We start from the raw sequence: 23,491 nt of genomic DNA on the forward strand, positions 1-23,491 counted from the left end.
CAAGGGATGGTTATTATTGGAACAAGTTGAGAAACCCACATTCTTTCAGAAATAACTACCGTACTCCTATTGACAAAAGCAGCTCTGCACTGAGACAGCACTGGCCACAGATTTCATCATGCCCAAAAAACTAGCAACATAAAAAGAATCAATCTAACTAAATTTGTTGAATTCGGTGGCCTTGTGTTTTCAACAAACAGGTCAAACCTATTCTATAAAGTGTATAAAATGTCAGTGAACTGTGCGAAAGAGTTCTGTATATCTTGGCATGCAGAAGCTATCGAACCTAAATCTACATCAAAGAAAGCAGGATACTGTAGTCAAAAGCAGCTCTGATCTTGTTTCCAGTATCTGAATGGCAGACATACAGTACCTAATAATGTTATAATTTTGTAGAAAGCATGTGTTTAAATTGTGAATTTAAAGGATTTTAGTCTATGATAATGCCCATTTTCAAAATACTGTGCCTTTTTGCCAGTCTCCTAGTTATGACTAGTTTTGAAATCCCCTGGCCTAATCAATTTTTTTTTCATAGCTAGAGGAACTTTCTTTCCATTTAGGTTGTCTAGCCTTCAATCCCTTATTATACAGCATTCTTTTCACAATTCTTGCAGAAATGTCTGTTACAAACCACTTAATAGTTCTTGAAATTGTTCCTGCCCCCCCCCCCACCTCAATAAAATGCCCCAAATGTATACATGTCTGAATGGACATATGCCCAAAAGGACAATCTCCTGAATTCAAACACGAGGAATTTTCCCAAATCAAATTCTGAAGGGTAGAAAGTCCCAAAGAATACTCAAATTAACAATTGATTCTGTTGCTATCCACACTTGCAATATGATGCCCAAACTATTAGTCTAGATCACAGAGGAGTAAAACTCCTCAATATGTACATCTATATTAAAAGTAAGAGTTTTGCCCAATGAAAACATATTTTATTCTCCCAACTCTCTTCTTTGATTGGTATAGCAAGAGTAAAAAATTCCGAACACGGGGGACGAATTTGTCACCATTCCATTCCATTCATTTACACATTTCTTCTAAGCAAAAGCCAAGCTCTGTTTGAAACTGTATCACAAAAAATTGGATGCTGCCAGAAGAATGAGGAGCCATCGTATATCAGGGAAGTTGCTTTGACTTCGAAATAGCAATCATTAACAATGCCACACAAACATTTAAGTCAAATATCTTGCTGCTGTCTGCCTCTGTAGTGTAGCAGCACTATTAACTGCAACTTAGATGGCCTGGGTTTGATTCCTGGTACTGCCAGAGACTTCAGAATGGTTGGAGGGCTGGTATGTGGTTCAGATGGTACACGAGCTAGTCTCCATTGGGTTTGCCTGAAAAAACTGCACCACCTCAGGATGATGGAAGTTTAAAAGCTTCCCATTAGAAGATGAGGATGAGTTTAATTTTACACTGCTGCTTTTTTCACTTAGGCCAAAAGAATACGACCAGTACAAAGAAAGAAACAGTAGCCCGAACTACATTCTCTGCATTCTAACTTGAATATGGTATTCAACATTGTTCTCATAATCTAATTTAAATTGGGAAAGTCCAGAAAATTTTGAACATATTTGATTTTTTAAATTGCAATATAATAAAGCAGTACATAATTTCTTCATATTCCATACTTTTTAGAAGCCTTTCACAATTATTGTTTTTTGGAAAATGGTGATTTGGGAAATCTGATTCAGGTATTGGTCCATTAGGGTGTTTGTGCGTGCATCCTTGAAATAGATGGTAGTGGCAGAAGGCGCTTGTCTTATTGGTGTTTTTTCAGTCCACTTAAACTTTCAGTTATACTTCTCCATCTTGTAATTGTTCTCAGTGTTCTCTGCTGTTATTTTTAATTTCTGTACTTTGATTTTTTGGGAAATTCTGAACCTTACTGTTCCCTCACAGGTATGTTCTTGAGTAATATTCTTATCAGTGGCGGCGCGTGACTTTTACAGTAAGGGAAGCACATATCATGTATAAAATAAAATAAATATAATAACTCACATTATCTTGTGCTATTTGAATGTCAATTCAATCCGCCTCTCTTTGACGAATTCTTCTATGACAAGGCTGTAGAATTCTTCTTCATTCTTTGATGACTTCAATTTTAGTAACATCTTCTCAATCGACAGTAGAGATAAGTTCGAGAGTCTCTGTTGTCCCTATGTGTTTCTGCAGTAGGTGTAGATTCTCCGAAGTGCCGAAAATGAACGTTCGGCACTAGCACTGGACACTGGGATAGTTGAAATCAACGCACATAACTTAAACAGTTCAGGAAAGGCAGATGATAATCCACTACTTTTTATATAAAACAAAAGTTTTAGAACTCCCATCGTAAGATACTCATCGGAGGAATAAGCTACGCTGAGCTCGCTTCTGAGACGGGTGAAGTCAAAATGCTGACCGTAACTTTGTTTCAAAGAACAGAATGCTGCTTCAGGAAAACTTTTCTTCGTGTTCCTTTGATCAACTAACTGTAAAAATGTTAATTTCTAGAGTGCTTGGAATCGAACTTCTAGTTGGGTATGTATATTGTCATATATCTCGCAATATATGCGACGGTAGTGTGAATTTGTCGCAGGTTTCATTTTGACGTAGCCTCTTCTTTGGTAGCTAGCAGCTCTGTTGACATTTATTCCATACTCTTTCAAATTCATTTCTTTTTCCCTGAATGATACTTTTTGTTTTCCCTACTTTGGCAATACAGAAATTTACATCCAGTGTTTTCGTTTGAAGAATTTCAAAGAGAGAATCGGTTAAGCAAAATATCTCGCTGAAAACTAATAAAATGAAATTGAACTGGAATTCTGAGAGAACGCTGTTAAAACCTCGAGCTTCAAGATACGTTTGACTATCCCATTGCTCTGGATTATCAAGGATATTCTCGAACAACTGAACTAATTCTTTTTGTTCACAAACTGTTTCAACAAGTCTTCCGTTGTAATTCCATCGTGTTGGACACACTTTAGGAAATCGTCTCTCGACTTCTTTATCTAATGCAGCAGTTCTCTTCGTCGAATTAGAAAAGAAAGAGGCCAAGCTACTCAGTCATGAAGAATATTTTACATTCCTTTATATTAGAAGTTCTGTGTAAGGACAAGGTTCAGTCTGCGAGCAAAACAATGTATGAATATAGCGTCGGGATATGTTTTTCACTCTTTTCTGTAAACCACTGAAGTCTCCCGACATCACTGCGGCTCCATCATAACATTGAGCGACTAGTTTAGAACCACAGTTGAACTCGTCCATTATGTGGAACACGTGATCTGCAAGAGCAGGAGCACTGCGATCGGCGCTTACGTCGGTAAATCCAAGAAATCGCTCCTGTACTTCTCCATCAGCAGACGTGAACCTAACAACAGTTGAAAGTTGGGAATGGGCAGAAATATCAGTAGTTTCATCAATAATAATCGCCACAAATGGTGACTGTGATATTTCTTTCTTTATTTTAGTCAATAACACACTGGCTACTCCGTCAATTAAATCATTTTGTGAACTGTGAACACAGTTGCTTTCTGCAAATGATTTGCCAGTGTGTCGTCATAATTGATCAGCAGCGTTATGAGTTCTATATAATTTCCACGATTTAAGGAACTTTTATCCTCTGCATGCGCTCTGAAAGGAAGTTCTTGTCTTGCAAGATACATTACAACATCAATCAGTCGTTGGATCACCTTTCTATTCTGTTTTACCAACTCGTTATGTTTTGTCTCCAGTTTACGCTGCTGATCGAGTTGCAAATCTATTCTGGTCGTTCCGAAAGTTAACAGAATTTCAGCTCGGATATGTGTGATTGCTGATGACGCTGGGATGCTTTAAGCAAGTTATTCATATCATCGAAGCTTACACTGTTCCACACCCCCTTTTCATTTGAAAATAGAACGCAAGGCCAACAGTAGAGTTTTGATGTTTTTTGACAACCACATAACGAGCCTATTTTTCCATACTGCTCTGTATTAAAGTGTCGAACACAACGTTTCGTTTTAGTTTTTACACCCAGTAAATCAGGCATTGGCCTGCCACCGGAAATTATATTACTCTTCTCCTGAAAAGCCCTCGAACTCATTCCCTGGATTAAGAGAGATTCTAATACGCATCCACATCCCCCTCCGCTCTCCTCACTCGCGTCGACAGTTGCCATGCTTCAGAGACTCAAAGTGGGGAATGAACACGGTCAATGCATTCCCTTCTAAGCCGGCAGAATCGCAGTAGTTCCTTTAATTTACATGCGCGCAAATAACACAAAGTAAATTAAATGGTACAACTCACAGTATGATATTTCACTTCAGTTGGAAACACAAGCACAATTAAATCTCTCTCTCACAAGTTTTATCACAATTATCACATACAAATATTCTCGAACGGAATGAGTAGTCAGATGCATTCCCTTGGCTCGCCCCACGAAGCTTGCCGAACCCAAACGAATAATTGCGAAGGGACCAGTGAAGCCAAGGTCGAGTCTGGCAAGCCACTTGCTGACGAGCGGCCGTGATGTATCACGCGAGCTCATGAAGACAGACGTATGTTTGCAGCTCTCAACTGTCCATGCACACTATCACGTTAAAATAAAGTTAATTATATATTATACCAAATGACACAAAACTTAAAATAAATACTGGTTGCAATAACATGCTTAATTTTTTTCTTTGTGTAATATTTTTTAAGGGAATGACTCATTCCCTTCATTCCATTGAATAACCGCCCCTGATTCTTATAATTTTTCATGGTAACAAATCAACTTCCCCTTCAAATATACTTTCAAGGGTGAAGATTATACAGTATTTTATGCTTTACTTTGTCCATTGTGCCAACCCGTAATTGTGGTAAGTCATTGATTCATTCAATAAATATGAGACTTACTCCTCACTCGGTTTAAAAATATAAAATTGAATTAAAATGAAAAAATATTAAGATATTCATGAAATAAAATACTCAATCGTCGATCAATGTACTGACACTTAGTTCTTAAACGATTACTTACACATACAATATTCGATGGGCGCCAGCTGCAACTCAATGCAGCAATAATAGAATGAGTCTTGTATCTCTAGGGTGTGAGGTAATAAGCTTAGACAGCATAACATATAGGTTATAGGAAAAGGAGATTGTCGTTTTGTTTCCCCATTGAATTTGAGGTTATCTAATTCTACCATTGAAATAAAACTATAAATTAATTTGATATTGAACAAATATATTCTTTAAATTTTGTCTTAAAATAGTAAGACTTGCTGTGGTAAAACAGATGAGAATACAAAATTGACATTACAACCGGAGACCTGTGTAGAATCTCTTTGATGTGGGCAAACTTACCGTGGAGAAACTTATCTTGTAAAGTTCATTTTGAAAACAAGAGATCACCGTTAATTTTCTGGAAACCTGCAACCTTTGCATCTCTATGGCCTTTGGTAGGTTTCCCAGCCCCCGTTTCATGTTCGTTGTTTATAGTCGTCAATTTGCTTAACCTGGTATTTGTTTGTGTGTATTCAGCGCAGTTCATCTGATGTCAATTGCGTGGCTAGGGTTTAAAGTACCATGTAATTTGATTTATTTTCCTCCCTTTTAACTGTGCACGTGTAACAGCAGAAGTACCAGTTACACAACCAAAAGAAACTACGCATTAAATTTGAATTCCTCTTGGTCTGACATTTAAAAGTTGTAAAAGAAATTTATGCCTCACTGGTTCACATAACAGTACCTTCAACACTTGAGTATAATTATGATGTATTCCTTTGAGTTGTTCATCTGTAGGTATCTCAACCCTAATTTGATGTATCCTTTTTGGTTCACTGATGAAATATAGCATGGCTTGAAATTAGATTCACACTTGACAATCAACTTTACAAGTAATTCACTGATAACTGTTAGTCTGAATTACGATGACTCTATTCGGCTGTCACCACACTGACACAAACTGGACTGAACAGATAAGAAACACATTCCGAACATTTAATCCATATGGTGAGTGACGACTAAGTATCCATGCGACTGCTGCTTCATCTCGCTGACTACCATCTCAGTAGTACTCCATATGGCAAGGCTCTGTATCCAACTGACTGACAAAGGCCTCTCCATCCAAATGACTGACCATCTGTGGCCTCACTCTCCAAATGAGTGTCACTGTAATATACAGCTCATATATATAGCCATAAGTTGACACCCATACGTAATCTTCAAAAATAGCAATGTCACGCTCGCCCAAATCAGTGTTGCAGGTTGTTGTGACTAGGTGTCTCCCTAAATATGAGCTCATCGCTAAATGTACACAATGACAGCGTGATGACTCAACAGTTATGCTAGTAGTATTGCAACATACATATCCACATATGATATTAGGTAGCAAGCCTCACTTTACATGTCTTTAATGTTAATCTACACACATATATACATAACAAATTAACTACAATCATGCAAGCAATAATCAATTACTACATAGCAAAATCAGATTACAGAATTGAATTAAATAACAATAATACTGATATACAGATATTTTTGTAACAGGATTTGAAACGTGACACTATATTACATGGGGTAAAATTTCACTTGTCCACTGATACAATAAAATGCAAGATAAGATGAGCTAAACTGTAATCCAAAAATTCTCATACGCTGATGGTTCAGTAGTCGCAGTCAAAATTTGTAGGACACCTTCAACAGGGCTCAAGAATTCTTATCCATAGTTCAGAAATGACTTTCTTTAAATGAAAAAAAAAAAAAAAAAAAAAAAAAAAAAAAAAAAAAAATTATCTGCTTCTCACATAAAACAATGCAACCCTCAGACAACTTAATGCTAAGAACTCCATGCACCAACTTCCAACAATACTGAAAGCTGCAACTGTTGTACTTGGGAAAAAAAAAAAGTTACATATCTAGAGATAATTGTAGAGTGAATTGGCCATGCCATTCAAGGCGTGCAGCTATGAGCTTGCATTAGGGAGATAATGGATTTGAACCTCACTGTCGGCAGCCCTGAAGATGTTTTTTCATGGTCTCCCGTTTTCACACCAGGCAAATGCTGGGGCTATACCTTACAGCCACAGCTGCTTCCTTCCCATTCCTAGCTCTTTCCTATCCCATCGTTGCCATATGACCTATCTGTGTCGGTGTGGTGTAAAGCAAATTGTAAAAGAAACTAAGAATTTTTTAAAAAAATTTGTCTGGCCGGGTGCAGCCCTTGCACGGCAAACCCTCCGATGAGGGTGGGCGGCATCTGCCATATGTAGCTAACTGCATGTTATTGTGGTGGAGGATAGTGGTGTGAGTTGCAAGGTTGGGGACAGCACAAACACCCAGCCCCCGAGCCATTGGAATTAACCAATGAAGGTTAAAATCCCCGACCCGGCCGGGAATCGAACCCGGGACCCTCTGAACCAAAGGCCAGTATGCTGACCATTCAGCCAGAGAGTTGGACACTCAACTAAGATAATTACAGATGGTTATCTAAAATAGAATGAAACCAATTTGATCATTAAACTTAAGAACATTATTTATATATTTTACAGATTTAGAAATGTTACTTTCGCAAAAGCCTTGAAAACTGTGCTTTGCCTTAGTTCAACTGCAATATGGAATTAAGTTGGGCTGAAATACTTACTTTACACTTGGCTAATGTAAGTACATGTCAGAACTACATACTGAAAGTACGGGAGTGCACAAAAACCCAGTGACGTTTCTGACGTGAACAGTTCCAGCAAAACATGGTGCCTAACATACAGCAGCTAACTGTGCAGTCACTAACCCTATACATGCATAAACATTTAAAGCTCTTCTGCAAAGAACACAAGTCACAAATTTAAAAAGGGCTTCCAGACAGAACTGGAATAAGTATTCCACATTACTTGGACAAAGCAATCTAAGTTGTCTAAGTCAATGGATATAAAATTATCTGCAGATGTGATCAGTGGCAACCAGTATACCCTGAAGAAGACTATTCACATGGCTCCTTAAACATTATTACAAAGTAAACAAACTTATACATTCTATCATTCAGTCAGCTTGCTCACTATTCCTCTCTTAAGGAAGCCACCTTCTCCTTTAACCCATGCCTCTCATTTGCAGCTTCCTCCTTACTATACCATTCGCAGGAAAACAGATCATACAATTATTACAATATCACTAATATACTAATGGAGTAATTGCTATTCACTATATGCTATGCTGTAAACAACCTAGCTACTCTTTTCATGAAGCCTGCACACAAGTTCATCTTAGTGGGTTTCATACTGTATCTCACTACGTGTGTGTGTGTGTGTGTGTGTGTGTGTGTGTGTGTGTGTGTGTGTGTGTCTGAAAAAAATGTTTAAAATGTATGTTTTCAAAAATAAACACTAAATTTTCTCTTACAAAATAAAAACCTGAACTTTTCTTCTTGCAGGTGTCTTCACAACTTCAATGCCAGCCATCAATATTCATATCTACTCCTTGTCCTTTCAACAGGGTGCTTCAAGAAGCTGCAGTTATTTAATAGCTGTCCTCAACAGTTTTAAAAGGTGTGTAGCATATTTTGAGAAAAAACCTAATGCTTATGACCATTATAACTACAAAATGTACCTGCCTGCTTCTCCAGCATTTAGTGTTTTTTCCACATCAGACATTATATATACTGTACATTTCACTATAGAGGTGTCTTAAAAATAATATTTATCTCCTTTAAAATTTTCTCCTTTTCTCCTTCTCCCCTCCCCTCCCTCTTCCTTTATCCCCCATTCCTTCCTCACCCTATCTCCTTTGTTTCCTTTGCCTGCTTCTTTCATTCTTTTATAATCTCTTAAAATTCCCCTCTCAGCAGCAGTCTTTCTTTCTGCATTCTTCAGCCCTACCTTAGACACCCCTTCTCTCCTTCTCCCCTCCCTCCCTTTATCCCCCCTCTCACCCTCTCCCTATCTTTTGTTTCCATTGCCTGGTTCCTACAGCAGGTCAGTGCTAGTTTCCATGACCTGCTTACTTCCTCCAACATGTCAGTGTGTTCCAGATCAGACATTAGATATACTCTACATTTCATTATAAAGGTGTCACATTAATAACATTTCTCCTTTTTAATTTCTTTTCTGTATGTTTATTCATTCCTAATTCTGGCTATCATTTATAGATTTACTTCATTGTCTGAGGTCCAACTCGACTTAGACATATTATGACAAGGTCACAACCATAATTTTTCTTTTATATTTATTTTAATGTTATAATTATCCCTGCAGCAATGTCTTGTATGCAAATGTTTCAGTTGTCACATTACATACATACATACATACATACATACATACATTATCATTGTAGACTGTTATGCCTTTCAACGTTCAGTCTGCAAACCTCTGTGAATTTACTAAATGTCGCCACAATCCTCGATTTGCAACTAGTGTTGTGGCCTCATTTAGTTCTATACCTCTTATCTTTAAATCGTTAGAAACAGTCTAACCATCGTCGTCTTAATCTACTTCTCTTACCCTCCATAACAGAGTCCATTATTCTCCTAGGTAACCTATCCTCCTCCATTCGCCTCACATGACCCCACCACCGAAGCCAGTTTATGCGTAAAGCTTTATCCATTGAGTTAATTCCTAAATTAGCCTTTATCTCCGCATTTAGAGTACCCTCCTGCCATTGTTCCCACCTATTTGTACCAGCAATCATTCTCACTACTTTCATGTCTGTTACTTCTAACTTGTGAATAAGATATCCTGAGTCCACCGAGCTTTCGCTCCCATAAAGCAAAGTCGGTCTGAAAACAGACCGATGTAAAGATAGTTTCGTCTGGAAGTTGACTTCCTTCTTACAGAATACTGTTGATCGCAACTGCAAGCTCACTGCATTAGCTTTACGACACCTTGATTCAATCTCACTATATTACCATCCTGGGAGAACACACAACCTAAATACTTGAAATGATTGACCTGTTCTAGCTTTGTATCACCAATCTGACATTCAATTCTGTTGAATTTCTTACCTACTGACATCAATTTAGTCCTCAAAAGGCTAATTTTCATACCATACTCATTGCACCTATTTTCAAGTTCCAAGATATTAGACTGCAGGCTTTCGGCACAATCTGCCATTAAGGCCAAGTCGTCGGCGTAGGCCAGACTGCTTACTACCTTTCCACCTAACTGAATCCCTCCCTGCCATTTCATACCTTTCAGCAGATGATCCATGTAAACTATGAACAGCAAAGGTGAAAGATTACAGCCTTGTCTAACCCTTGTAAGTACCCTGAACCAAGAACTCATTGTCAACATAAATACCTTTGATTGATTTTAATAATCTACCTTTAATTCCATATTCCCCCAGTATAGCAAACATTTTTTCCCTCGGTACCCCTGTCATGCTTTCTCTAGATCTACGAAACATAAACACAAATGTCTATTCCTCTCGTAGCATTTTTCAATTACCCGGCGCATACTGCAAATCTGATCCTGACAGCCTCTGTGGTCTGAAACCACACTGGTTTTCATCAAACTTCCTCTCAACGACTGATTGCACCCTCCCTTCCAAGATGCCAGTGAATACTTTGCCTGGTATACTAATCAATGAGATACCTCGATAGTTGTTGCAATCTTTCCTGTTCCCCTGCTTATAGACGAGTGCAATTACTGCTTTTGTCCAATCTGAAGGTACTGTACCAACACTCCATGCTAATTTTACTACTCTATGAAGCCATTTCGTCTCTGCCTTCCCACTATACTTCGCCATTTCAGGTCTAATTTCATCTATTCCTGCTGCTTTATGACAATGGAGTTTATTTACCATCCTTTCCACTTCCTCAAGTGTAATTTCACCAACATAATTTTCCTCCTCCCCACGAGCTTGGCTGTTTGCAACACCACCAAGATGATTTCCTGTTACATTCCCTCCACCTCTCCAGTGATTCCCTGGGGTCTATTATGAGTTCACCTGAATTACTCAAAATACTGTTCATTTCCTTTTCCCCCTCTCTTCCTAAGGTTCTTTTACTGTCCAGAAAGGTTTCCCTGCTGCTTGACCTAGCCTTTCCAGGTCATTACCAAAATCTTCAATGACTTCTGTTTTGGATTCAGCAACTATTTATTTTGCTCTGTTTCTTTTGTCATACAATTCCCTGTCTGCATCAGTCCTTGTTTGGAGCCATTTCTGATAAGCCTTCTTTTTACGTTTACAAGTTGCTCTCACTTCATCATTCCACCAAGATGTTTGCCTTTTCCCATCTTTACACATAGTTGTTCCTAGGCATACCCTTGCTGTTTCTACTACAGTATCCCTGTATGCCACCCATTCACTTTCTATATCCTGAACCTGCTTACTGTCTACTGTTCGAAACTTCTCACTAATCATATCCATGTATTTCTGTCTAATTTCCTCGTCCTGGAGATTTTCTACCCTTATTTGCTTGCAGACAGATTTCACTTTCTCTACCCTAGGTCTAGAGATACTTAGTTCACTACAGATCAGATAGTGGTCTGTATCATCGAAAAATCCCCGGAAAATTCGTACATTCCTAACAGATTTCCTGAATTCGAAGTCAGTTAAGATATAGTCTATTATGGATCTGGTACCCCTAGCCTCCCATGTGTAGTGGTGAATAGCCTTATGCTTGAAGAATGTATTCGTAACAGCTAAACCCATACTAGCACAGAAGTCCAGCAAACGCTTCCCATTCCCATTAGCTTTCATATCTTCCCCACATTTACCAATCACCCTTTTGTATCCTTCAGTTCTATTCCCAACTCTCGCATTGAAATTTCCCATTAGCACTATTCTATCCTTGCTGTTGACCCTGACCACGATGTCACTCAATGCTTCATAAAACTTGTGAACTTCATCCTCACCTGCACCCTCACATGGTGAATACACGGACACAATTCTAGGCTTAATTCCTCCAAATGACAAATCTACACACATCATTTGCTCATTTATGTGCCTAACAGAAACTATGTTGCGTGCAATGGTATTCCTGGTAAAGAGCCCTATCCCAGACGATGCCCTTCCCTTTTTAACACCCGTCAAGTACACTTTATAATATCTCTCTTCCTCGTTATCTCCCCTTACCCAAATATCACTTACTCCTAGCACATCCAGATGCATCCTCTTTGCTGACTCATGCCAGTTCTACTTTTTCTTCCATAAGCCCCATTAATATTGATAGCTTCCCATCGAATTCCATTTTGTTTGCCAAGTTGTTTCCAAGGAGTCCCTCGCCTGTCAAATTGGAGTGGGACTCCGTTACTCCCATAGGTCTGAGGCTTGCTTAAAATGTTTTTTGAGCTCGGTAAATTCATGAAGCAGGATGCTACCCTACTTGCACAGTCCAAGTGAGGATCTCGCCTCTAATGGGTTATGGACCACTGGTGAATTGTATAGTCCTAGCTGCCTGAGAACAAGGAGGGCCATGGCTCAGAACGTCAGATGCCCACTCCCATTCCATAGCAACTGGTATCCCAACTCTCTGGACCACTTACTAGGCCACTCAGCCATTGCCCATGGTTCACAAACTAGGACATGACTACAGTAACCCACACCATGAACCACATAATCTTTTTAATTTTATTGTCAATCAATTACAACTGATCTGCATTTAGGACAGTTGCCCAGGTGGGAGATTCCAAGCCTTTTCTTAAGTGATTGCAAAGAAATTGGAAATTTATTGAACATCTCCCTTGGTAAGTTATTCCAATCCCTAACTCCCTTTCCTATAAACAATTATCTGCCCCGGCTTGTCCTCTTGAATTCCAACTTAATCTTCATATTGTGATCTTTCCTACTTTTAAAGACACCAAACTTATTAGTCTGTCATTCCACGCCATCTCCACTGACAGCTCAGAACATTTGTAGTTATGAATTTCATTGGGTTCCGTATTGAAGTGGGATTACAGTTAACATTCTTTCAAGGTCCACCTATTCAATACAATGACATTTTATTTTGATTATTGTGATTTGACATGTGATTGAATCACAATAAAATATCATTTTATTGAATAGGTGGACCTTGAAAGAATTTTCATTTACTGTAGCTCAGAACATACCTCTTAGTCAAGCAGCTAATCTCCTTCCCAAGTCTTCCAAACCCAAAATCTGCAACACTTTTGTAATGCTACTCTTTTGTTGGAAATCACCCAGAGCAAATTGAGCTGCTCTTCTTTGTGAATATTTTCCAGTTCTTGAATCAAGTAATTCTGATGAGGTTCCCATACACTGGAACCATGCTCTATTTGGGGTCTTATCAGAGACTTGTATGTGCTCTCCTTTACATCCTTACTACAACCCCTGAACACCCTCATACAATGTGCAGAGATCTGTACCGTAAAGTGGCGGCCATTCAGGGTAAATTCAGCCACTGTCGAATAGCAACACTGATTTTCTCCTTCCTCCTATACTGAAATGGTGAACCACTTGCAACAACTAAAATGCACACAATAAAATGCTCTATCAAATCTCTGTAGTCCAAAGAACATTGGCGGGCTAATTGAGTCGGTAGATTTCTTTTGCAGTCCCGACTGTCGTCTTGCCTGGAAACAGCAGAAAACGCTGTTCCTAGCCCGAACATTCGATTCTCCATTCCAGTGGTTTATGGGGTCAGAATGTCTTGTAACTCAACACAATTTGATGCATTTTATTCAAATAGATATTTCAGGGAATAGTTTTGTGATAAGTTGTCCTCTTCCGGGGTAACTTCAGCTATTCAAAGAACATACAAGAAACCCTTACAGGGCCATGGGTATTGTAATTTTAATCCTGCTTACCTCAAGAACATTTTAGAAGAGAGTAATAAAGGTAAAATAACAGTTCAGCAAGCCTCTGAGAAGTAAGGGGAAGTTTGTATAGACAGGTAGGGGAAAGATGGTTCCAATTTTCAATGATAATTGTGCCTGTAGACAAACTGTTGTTGCATCAGTTGACATGGATGATACACATTAGAGCTTGATCCATGGCCTAGATACAGTATATTCTAATTTAGAAGAAAGTGTATTATGAGGACAGTCTAAAAGATTTTCTTTTTTGACCTTCTTTTCTTTCCATACAATTGGACTTCGATTTTCGTAGCTTTTATTTATCCTTGGTACCATTACAAATATTTATGCAATGAAACACATAATTCGTAATATCATACAATGCTTGTATGCTTAGGCTAAATAAAATGGTTTCTTTGGGAAAAACATGAATTGTTTGGAAATATACCCCAAAACATGGGTAACTCTGGCCACTCTTTTGATAATTCATTACTGAATAAAAATAAGAATAATGTTCATATTAAAACATGGAAGAAAAAACATGGCAGAACTTAAATATTCCCTCTAATTTTCTGAAAAATATGTTTAAATTTTTAAAATACACGAAAAAGTGGCTGAAGTCATCCCATTTTACAATACCTTTTATTTATGATCCCATTTGTGATCATTCCAATGAATATTTTTTCTTACATGAATACTTATCTACTTAGTGATCCCCATAAGGAACTTTTACCCTATCAACACAGCAATTAAAACTCAGGACTTTTCCAATTAGTGAAACTCACAACCTGACTTTTAACTCCATTTATCATACCATTGCCTGATGTCCATCTCACAACATTATTGAGGTCAATTTGCAGTTGCTCACAATCTTGTAACTTATTTATTACTCTATACAGAATAACATCTGCAAAAAGCCTCATCTGATTCCACTTCTTTACTCATATATAAGAAAACAGAAACGTCCAGTAATATTGCTTTGGGGAATTCACCTCTTAATTATTACAGGGTCAGATAAATCTTTGCCTACTCTATAATTCTAAGAACTATTTTCTATTCAAGAATGGTGCAAAAATCTGGGTAATAAAGGTGTTGAGAATGGGGTCAGACTAGGTTGTAAGAGCAAGAACCTTGATTGCTTAGCCTTCCTGGATCTGGAGATTTGTTTTTCTGATTCACTGGACACAGCCAAAAACCAAATAAACCAACTTCAGATGCAGTGGCTAAGGCAGGCCTCCAGATTTCATTTGAGAAAACAATATTAAAAAAATAACAAAGCTCCTGGAAATCAACAGGTCAGTCAAGGCAAAATAAAACTGGCAGAGAAATTCAAATACTGTACCTAGGCAAATGGATAAAATGTAATATTTCTGAGAAAGAGCCATTCAAATCAATAATTAAAAAGACGGAAATGGCCAAATATACCTATAACAAATAGTCGATATCCTTTAAATCCAAGCTTAGACGATGAATATTTATTCCAAATCTACACTTTTTTAATGTATCTTTAGAAACTAAATTATTATACCTTTTAGACTCATTTTACTCCTAAAATTCCTAGCTTTACAGTGATCTTAATCATACTCCTTTTCTTGTATACCAGTTTTTACTGTATGCAGGGGAATTTTGGAAACAAATGACAAAGTAATATTGTCCTAAACTCTCCACAGTCCACAGGTATTATATTAATTTTGTTATCAGGAAACTTAATTTTCATCAATTTTTTTTGTGGGTTACTGTAGTCACGTCCTAGTTCGTGAACCATGGGCAACGGCTGAGTGGCATAGTAAGTGGTCCTGAGAGTCGGGATACCAGTTGCTATGGAATGGGAGTGGGCATCTCGGACATATTCTGAGTCGTGGCCCTCCTTGTGCTCAGGCGGCTAGGACTACACAATTCACCGGTGGTCCACAACCCGTTAGAGGAGAGATCCTCACTTGGACTATGTCCAAGTAGGGCAGCATCCTGCTTCATGAATTTAGAGCTCAGAACACTTTAAGCAAGCCTTGGACCTATGGGAGTAATGGAGTCCCACTCCCATTTGACAGGCGAGGGACTCCTTGGAAACAACTTGGCGAACGAAATGGAACTCGATGGGGAGCTATCAATATTAATGGGGCTTATGTGAGAAAGAAGGTAGAACTTGCTGAGTCAGCAAAGAGGATGCATCTGGATGTGCTAGGAGTAAGTGATATTCGGGTAAGGGGAGATAAGGAGGAAGAGATAGGAGATTATAAAGTGTACTTGACGGGTGTTAGAAAGGGAAGGGCAGAGTCTGGGGTAGGGCTCTTCATCAGGAATACCATTGCACGCAACATAGTTTCTGTTAGGCACGTAAGTGAGCGAATGATGTGGGTAGATTTGTCAGTGGGAGGAATTAGGACAAGAATTGTCCATGTATTCACCATGTGAGGGTGCAGATGAGGATGAAGTTGACAAGTTTTATGAAGCATTGAGTGACATCGTGGTCAGGGTCAACAGCAAGGATAGAATAGTGCTAATGGGCGATTTCAATGCGAGAGTTGGGAATAGAACTGAAGGATACGAAAGGGTGATTAGTAAATGTGGGGAAGATATGGAAGCTAATGGGAATGGGAAGCGTTTGCTGGACTTCTGTGCTAGTATGGGTTTAGCTGTTACGAATACATTCTTCAAGCATAAGGCTATTCACCGCTACACATGGGAGGCTAGGGGTACCAGATCCATAATAGACTATATCTTAACAGACTTTGAATTCAGGAAATCTTTTAGGAATGTACGAGATTTTCGGGGATTTTTCGATGATACAGACCATTATCTGATCTGTAGTGAACTAAGTATCTCTAGGCCTAGGGTAGAGAAAGTGAAATCTGTCTGCAAACGAATAAGGGTAGAAAATCTCCAGGACGAGGAAATTAGACAGAAGTACATGGATATGATTAGTGAGAAGTTTCAAACAGTAGACAGTAAGCAGGTTCAGGATATAGAAAGTGAATGGGTGGCATACAGGGATGCTGTAGTAGAAACAGCAAGGGAATGCCTAGGAACAACTGTGTGTAAAGATGGGAAAAGGCAAAAATCTTGGTGGCATGATGAAGTGAGAGCAGCCTGTAAATGTAAAAAGAAGGCTTATCAGAAATGGCTCCAAACAAGGGCCGAGGCAGACAGGGATTTGTACGTAGATGAAAGAAACAGAGCGAAACAAATAGTTGTTGAATCCAAAAAGAAGTCATGGGAAGATTTTGGTAATAACCTGGAAAGGCTAGGTCAAGCAGCAGGGAAACCTTTCTGGACAGTAATAAAGAATCTTAGGAAGGGAGGGAAAAAGGAAATGAACAGTATTTTGAGTAATTCAGGTGAACTCATAACAGATCCCAGGGAATCACTGGAGAGGTGGAGGGAATATTTTGAACATCTTCTCAATGTAAAAGGAAATCATCAATGTGGTGTTGCAAACAGTCAGGCTCATGGGGAGGAGGAAAATGATGTTGGTGAAATTATGCTTGAGGAAGTGGAAAGGATAGTAAATAACCTCCATTGTCATAAAGCAGCAGGAATAGATGAAATTAGACCTGAAATTGTGAAGTATAGTGGGAAGGCAGGGATGAAATGGCTTCATAGAGTAGTCAAATTAGTGTGGAGTGTTGGTAAGGTACCTTCAGATTGGACAAAAGCAGTAATTGCACCTATCTATAAGCAAGGGAACAGGAAGGATTGCAACAACTATCGAGGTATCTCATTGATTAGTATACCAGGCAAAGTATTCACAGGCATCTTGGAAGGGAGGGTGCGATCAGTCGTTGAGAGAAAGTTGGATGAAAACCAGTGTGGTTTCAGACTACAGAGAGGCTGTCAGGATCAGATTTTCAGTATGCGCCAGGTAATTGAAAAATGCTACGAGAGGAATAGGCAGTTGTGTTTGTTTCGTAGATCTAGAGAAAGCATATGACAGGGTACCGAGGGAAAAGATGTTCGCTATACTGGGGGACTATGGAATTAAAGGTAGATTATTAAAATCAATCAAAGGCATTTATGTTGACAATTGGGCTTCAGTGAGAATTGATGGTAGAATGAGTTCTTGGTTCAGGGTACTTACAGGGGTTAGACAAGGCTGTAATCTTTCACCTTTGCTGTTTGTAGTTTACGTGGATCATATGCTGAAAGGTATAAAATGGCAGGGAGGGATTCAGTTAGGTGGAAATGTAGTAAGCAGCCTGGCCTATGCCGACGACTTGGTCTTAATGGCAGACTGTGCCGAAAGCCTGCAGTTTAACATCTTGGAACTTGAAAATAGGTGCAATGAGTATGGTATGAAAATTAGCCTCTCGAAGACTAAATTGATGTCAGTAGGTAAGAAATCCAACAGAATTGAATGTCAGATTTGTGATACAAAGCTAGAACAGGTCGATAATTTTTCAAGTATTTAGGTTGTGTGTTTTCCCAGGATGGTAATATAGTGAGATTGAATCAAGGGGTAGTAAAGCTAATGCAGTGAGCTCGCAGTTGCGATCAGCAGTATTCTGTAAGAAGGAAGTCAGCTCCCAGACGAAACTATCTTTACATCGGTCTGTTTTCAGACCAACTTTGCTTTATGGGAGCGAAAGCTGGGTGGACTCAGGATATCTTATTCATAAGTTAGAAGTAACAGACATGAAAGTAGCAAGAATGATTGCTGGTACAAACAGGTGGGAACAATGGCAGGAGGGTACTCGGAATGAGGAGATAAAGGCTAATTTAGGAATGAACTCGATGGATGAAGCTGTACGCATAAACCGGCTTCGGTGGTGGGGTCATGTGAGGCGAATGGAGGAGGATAGGTTACCTAGGAGAATAATGGACTCTGTTATGGAGGGTAAGAGAAGTAGATTAAGACGATGGTTAGACTGTTTCTAAAGATTTAAAGATAAGAGGTATAGAACTGAATGAGGCCACAACACTAGTTGCAAATCGAGGATTGTGGCGACGTTTAGTAAATTCTCAGATGCTTGCAGACTGAACGCTGAAAGGCATAACAGTCTATAATGATTATGTATGTATGTTTTTTAAACATAGTCGAGCCCTTATGGACTGCATGGTAACAACCAACTTCATTTTGGAGTCTGTCTTTTTCTTGTACCGGCTTTGACTTCCTGCCAGTATCTTCTGAGTCCAGTGACAAGTGCCTGTTCATGCTTAGGAAATTTTGTTTTTGTTATTGGTAAACCTTTTTTTTTTCTGAGGATTGTTTTTAATGTACCAAATTTAACACATCAGCTTGTTCCTCCACTATTGTAATCTATGTATCACATGCTTGTAACTATGTTCTGTAGCCAATCAAACCCGGGGTGTATGGAAATTCAGCCTATCAGTGTTAAATTTTAATTTAGTCTGGAACTTCCCTTACAGAACTATTTAAGGAGAGCACTTGTCTGAATTGTTTCAGTTATTGAGAGCGAAACTTGATGCAGGCCAGAGAGGGCTAGGGAGGCAGCGTGCGGCTGGCTTGAAGATCCAGTACTACAAGGTAATGGCAGAATTTACCTCAACATGTAATCGTGTCTGTGGGTAGTTCGAAGAGAAGGTATCGGCCATTTTCTTTATATCTAACATGTAATCTTGTTCTTTGTGGTTGAAATATAGGACCTTCTCTGCAGTGTTCGGACTCTATTTCTATTCCCTGTTGGGAAAATATTTAATGTAAGGGAGCATGAGTGGTGACCCTCAGGTTTCTTCCAGCTCTGCATCATTGGGCCTGTCAGGAGCAATTACTCTTTCATATGCAATTTGACTGCGAATCTCAAGTTATTTTGTAGCTGATTTAGGACTTCCAAGTCCAAGGAATTGTTGGAGCTGACAAGCTCATTAATATTTTCAGCTGTTTGTTATGCTCTTAAATTTCTCTCTCTCAATTTCAGGAAAGGCAAGAAATAAAATTTCCAAATTTGTTAAAGTAAAAGTTGCTGTAAATAATCCCCTGTCCAGCCATTCAACCCAGGTGCTTCCTATTCCCCTATGAGCCACAGAATTTCCTTATTATTATTATTATTTATTCGCTGGGATACCAATAAGTGTTTTCTTGTTACATTTGGCTGTGAAATTTTTCTTTCAAGCCCAGAATTCCCTCATTCTTAGTGTGCTTGCTTGCATTCCTCTGTCCAAGGGACACTGTTTTCCTTTCAGTTTGTTTTTGTTTAGCCCGTTCATACTTCTTTTTTTGGAAGAGATCTGTCAAACTTTTTTTGGATCTGATTTGTAGCATTTGGAGGTATTCTTCGACGTTTCTAAACCAAGGAGGCACGGTTTTGAACAAAAATGAAAGATCTTTTTGGTCAACCTGTTTCTCTCCATTCATTTAAGGCGACCGTAAAATTTTTGGTCTTCCATGGATTTATTTTAAATATTTAATCCTTAATTCTATTTCTAACATTTTTCAAGAACTTGGTTGCCTCGACACTTGTAACTTCGTGTTACTAATCTTCCTTTAGTTATCAAGGGACCATTGTCTGTTATTTCCTTTTTTCAAATTTTGATTTAAGTCTGACCAAAGGGGTTAGGTCATTTGGTGTCAATGGGATAGGAAAGGGCTAGGAGTGTGAAAGTGGCCCAAACATGCCTGGTGTGAAAATTGGAAAGTACAGAAAACAATCTTTATGGCTCCAAACAGTGGGTTTCAAACCCATTATCTCCTGAATGAAAGCTGACGGCTGCGAGATCTAAACCAAGCAGCCACTTCCTTGGTTTCTTATTTCTCCTAATTCAGCAACAAATCAGTTTTGTCTTTTCTCAACTTTGTATAGCTCTATGTATTCCTTACTGCAACTACAGATTTCTTTGAGTCTATGGATATCTTTCATTTTTAATTATTAATGATTATATTTGGCTTTATTTGGATGTTTTATTTTAAGAGGTAAAGTCAGACATATGTCACTGTCTTACATTTAACCAGTAAATGCATAAATAATATAAAAATTCAGTTCAAAAAATTTGAGGTGAACGTTTTTGAACGTATGCCATACTCCACAAAACAATACCTCACACCCAGGTATATTACCAACTAAACCTTTATTCTTTGGCATTGAAGTATACAAAAGAACATCAATGGATTCACGTTCATTTTCAGAACACAAATGGAAATGTCCAAATAGGAGCGAAAACGGTGACAAGTCCTCCAAAGTGGATTTTTATCACAGTTGGAGAGCTTCAGTATGGTGTATGTCCTCCATGAGCATTTATCACAGCTTGGTACCTATGTGGCATGCTACGTATAAGTTGACGGAGGTCACGTTGCGGTATCAGGTCCCATTCTTCGAGAGCCTGTTTGAGGTCTTGGAGAGTGTGGCAGAACAGGACACCTACGAACACTTCTGACAAGCCTATCCCACACATGATTGATAGGATTAAGGTCGGGACTCACTGCTGGCCATTCCATCTTTTGAATATCCAGTTTTCATAAGACAGCTCTTGTGATGCGCGCTACATGAGCTTTGGCATTGTCATGCATGACAGGACCAACACTGTATGCAGCAACACAAATGCTGTAGCAGTATCTGCTCGATTTTCCCTGCAGTGGTAAGATTACCACGGGCGACTAAATCCATACGGCCATCAATACCGATGACACCCCACACCATCACAGAACCTTGTCCGAATCTATCGCCTTCCTGGACAACATTTGACATGCACTGCTTACCACAGTGTCTCCATACATGATGTCCATCACACTGTCGGGAAATCTGGACTCGTCTGTGAACAACACAGGATCTCCGTAGGTGGAGTTGCCAGTTGATGTAGGTACAGGGAAACAGAAGGCGAGCTATGCGATGTTGCTGCATTACACAGGGCACTCAAATAGGATGTCTGAGTCGCAAGGACACTTCTCTCAACCTCTTCCCTACTGTCTGGTCAGATACAGAGACTCCCGTGACCCTCCTGAGGTCTTGTTGCAGTTCTCTGGCAGTTGTTGAACGATGCCACAATGCACAGATGGTCAGATATTGGTCACCCTATGCGTTGAATAACTGACAGAGAGACACTGAGATCCACAGCAACACGAAGAAAAGTCCAGCCTTCCTGGATCAGAATGACGGCCCTTGTGACTTGAACCTCGCTAAGATGTCTCATGGGATGTGCTGATTTACGTACAATGTGCTCAGATGACTACAGCAGCCTGTGCACCTCACGACACATGGACACACTGCTATTCTTTGTTTTGAGGGGTCACCTGACAGTTTAATACATGCAGATGGAGTATACCTTAGATTTGACATACCCTGAGTAGCTAAGGTCTCATAGTATGCTGTACAACCATTGGAACCCCATCTACCAAATTAACGTTCATATACCAGATGTTACAAAACATGTTCCTCTAAATTTTTGAACTGTGTATTAAAATATTTTATAAAATTTTTTTTTTTTTTTTTTTTTTGCTAGTTGCTTTACGTCGCACCGACTCAGATAGGTCTTATGGCGACGATGGGACAGGATAGGGCTAGGAGTGGGAAGAAATCGGCCGTGGCCTTAATTAAGGTACAGCCCCAGCATTTGCTTGGTGTGAAAATGGGAAACCACGGAAAACCATTTTCAGGGCTGCCGATAGTGGGGTTCGAACCTACTATCTCCCGAATACTGGATACTGGCCGCAATTAAGCGACTGCAGCTATCGAGCTCGGTTTTTTTTTTTTTTTTTTGTTTTTTTTTTTTTTTTGCTATCTCACTGTACATAAAATATCTATTGTACTATAACATGTTGTGACTCATTCATCATTGCAGAGCCAATACTAGACAAAAGGACATACAATTTTGTTGATACATTGATATTAATGTATGACCTCAGTATGGCAGGATCCTTGGATATTCAGCTGCTAAGGGGGTGAAAAGAGGGAGGTGTGTGAATTGTTTAAATGAGTATATCTGTCTCTCAAAAACTTAAAGTTTACAGTTGTGAAAATTGGTATTTTGAATCTTTTTAAGAGTATTTTTTGTTTTATGAAAATCCACTTAACGGGGGTGAAGAAAGTGTGAAAAACGGGTTGAATTATTTTTATTAGGATATATCTTAAAAACTGAAGATGTTAGACATAGAATCCAACAGTAAAATAAGTAAATCTCTTCACAAACTTTTCTGGGTTATAAAGTGTTATGTCCCAGACACACATAATCTAAACTGTTGGTATTTTTTAATTTTCTTCTGTAGCAGATTTCCTTGAAATCTGACCTGAATAATAAACCTACACTTTTTTATTTCAGAAAATTGACCAGGAATCAATTCATACCTACCACTATGCTGCTCAGACTTCTGCATTGGTGGAAATGCTGACTGACAAGAATAAAAATGAGAGGCAAGTTTTCTTATTTGTTTAGTTATAAAATGAACATAATCTTCCTTAAAAGTAAAAATTATGGTGTATTCTGAGTTAAAACACCATCTTACTAAAGTGAATGACACTTTTGCACACCTCTTCGATATTTAGTTTTTATAGAAAAAATTTATATCTTGGACATCTGAATTTTCTGAATCACTTTCAATGTAGATACTGTATACTAAGGGAGTTGGCTACAGAGTTTGGATAAAGTAGCTTTCAGCTTACTTTCGGTAGATATTGATCGAACCTCACTGTTGGTAGCCATAAAGAAAGACATTTGTAGATTCTAATTTTACACACCAGGCTAATGCTAGGGCTGTAGCTTAAGGTCATAGTTGCTTCCCTCCCAGCTCTAGCCCTTCACTATCTCACCGTTGCCAAAACACTTATGAGTTAGTGTGATAAGTTTTTAAAATGCAAATGTCTAGATTTTTCCTTCCAGTTTATCTGAAATACTTGAAAAGTTTGGCTTGTTTT

At 38.8% G+C, this 23,491-nt stretch overlaps 1 long non-coding RNA gene across 1 annotated transcript in view; it reads left to right on the forward strand.

The window, feature by feature from the left end:
• LOC137500405 (uncharacterized) overlaps positions 1–23,491 on the forward strand; it is a 61,385-nt gene that overhangs the window by 16,218 nt on the left and 21,676 nt on the right. Inside the window, exons 2-4 of the long non-coding RNA XR_011018028.1 lie at positions 8,375–8,489; positions 19,096–19,176; positions 22,899–22,990. This is a non-coding gene — a long non-coding RNA (uncharacterized lncRNA). The remainder of the gene's footprint in view (positions 1–8,374; positions 8,490–19,095; positions 19,177–22,898; positions 22,991–23,491) is intronic.

The sequence above is a fragment of the Anabrus simplex genome, chromosome 4 (genome assembly GCF_040414725.1).
Source record: "Anabrus simplex isolate iqAnaSimp1 chromosome 4, ASM4041472v1, whole genome shotgun sequence".
NCBI lineage: Eukaryota > Metazoa > Arthropoda > Insecta > Orthoptera > Tettigoniidae > Anabrus > Anabrus simplex.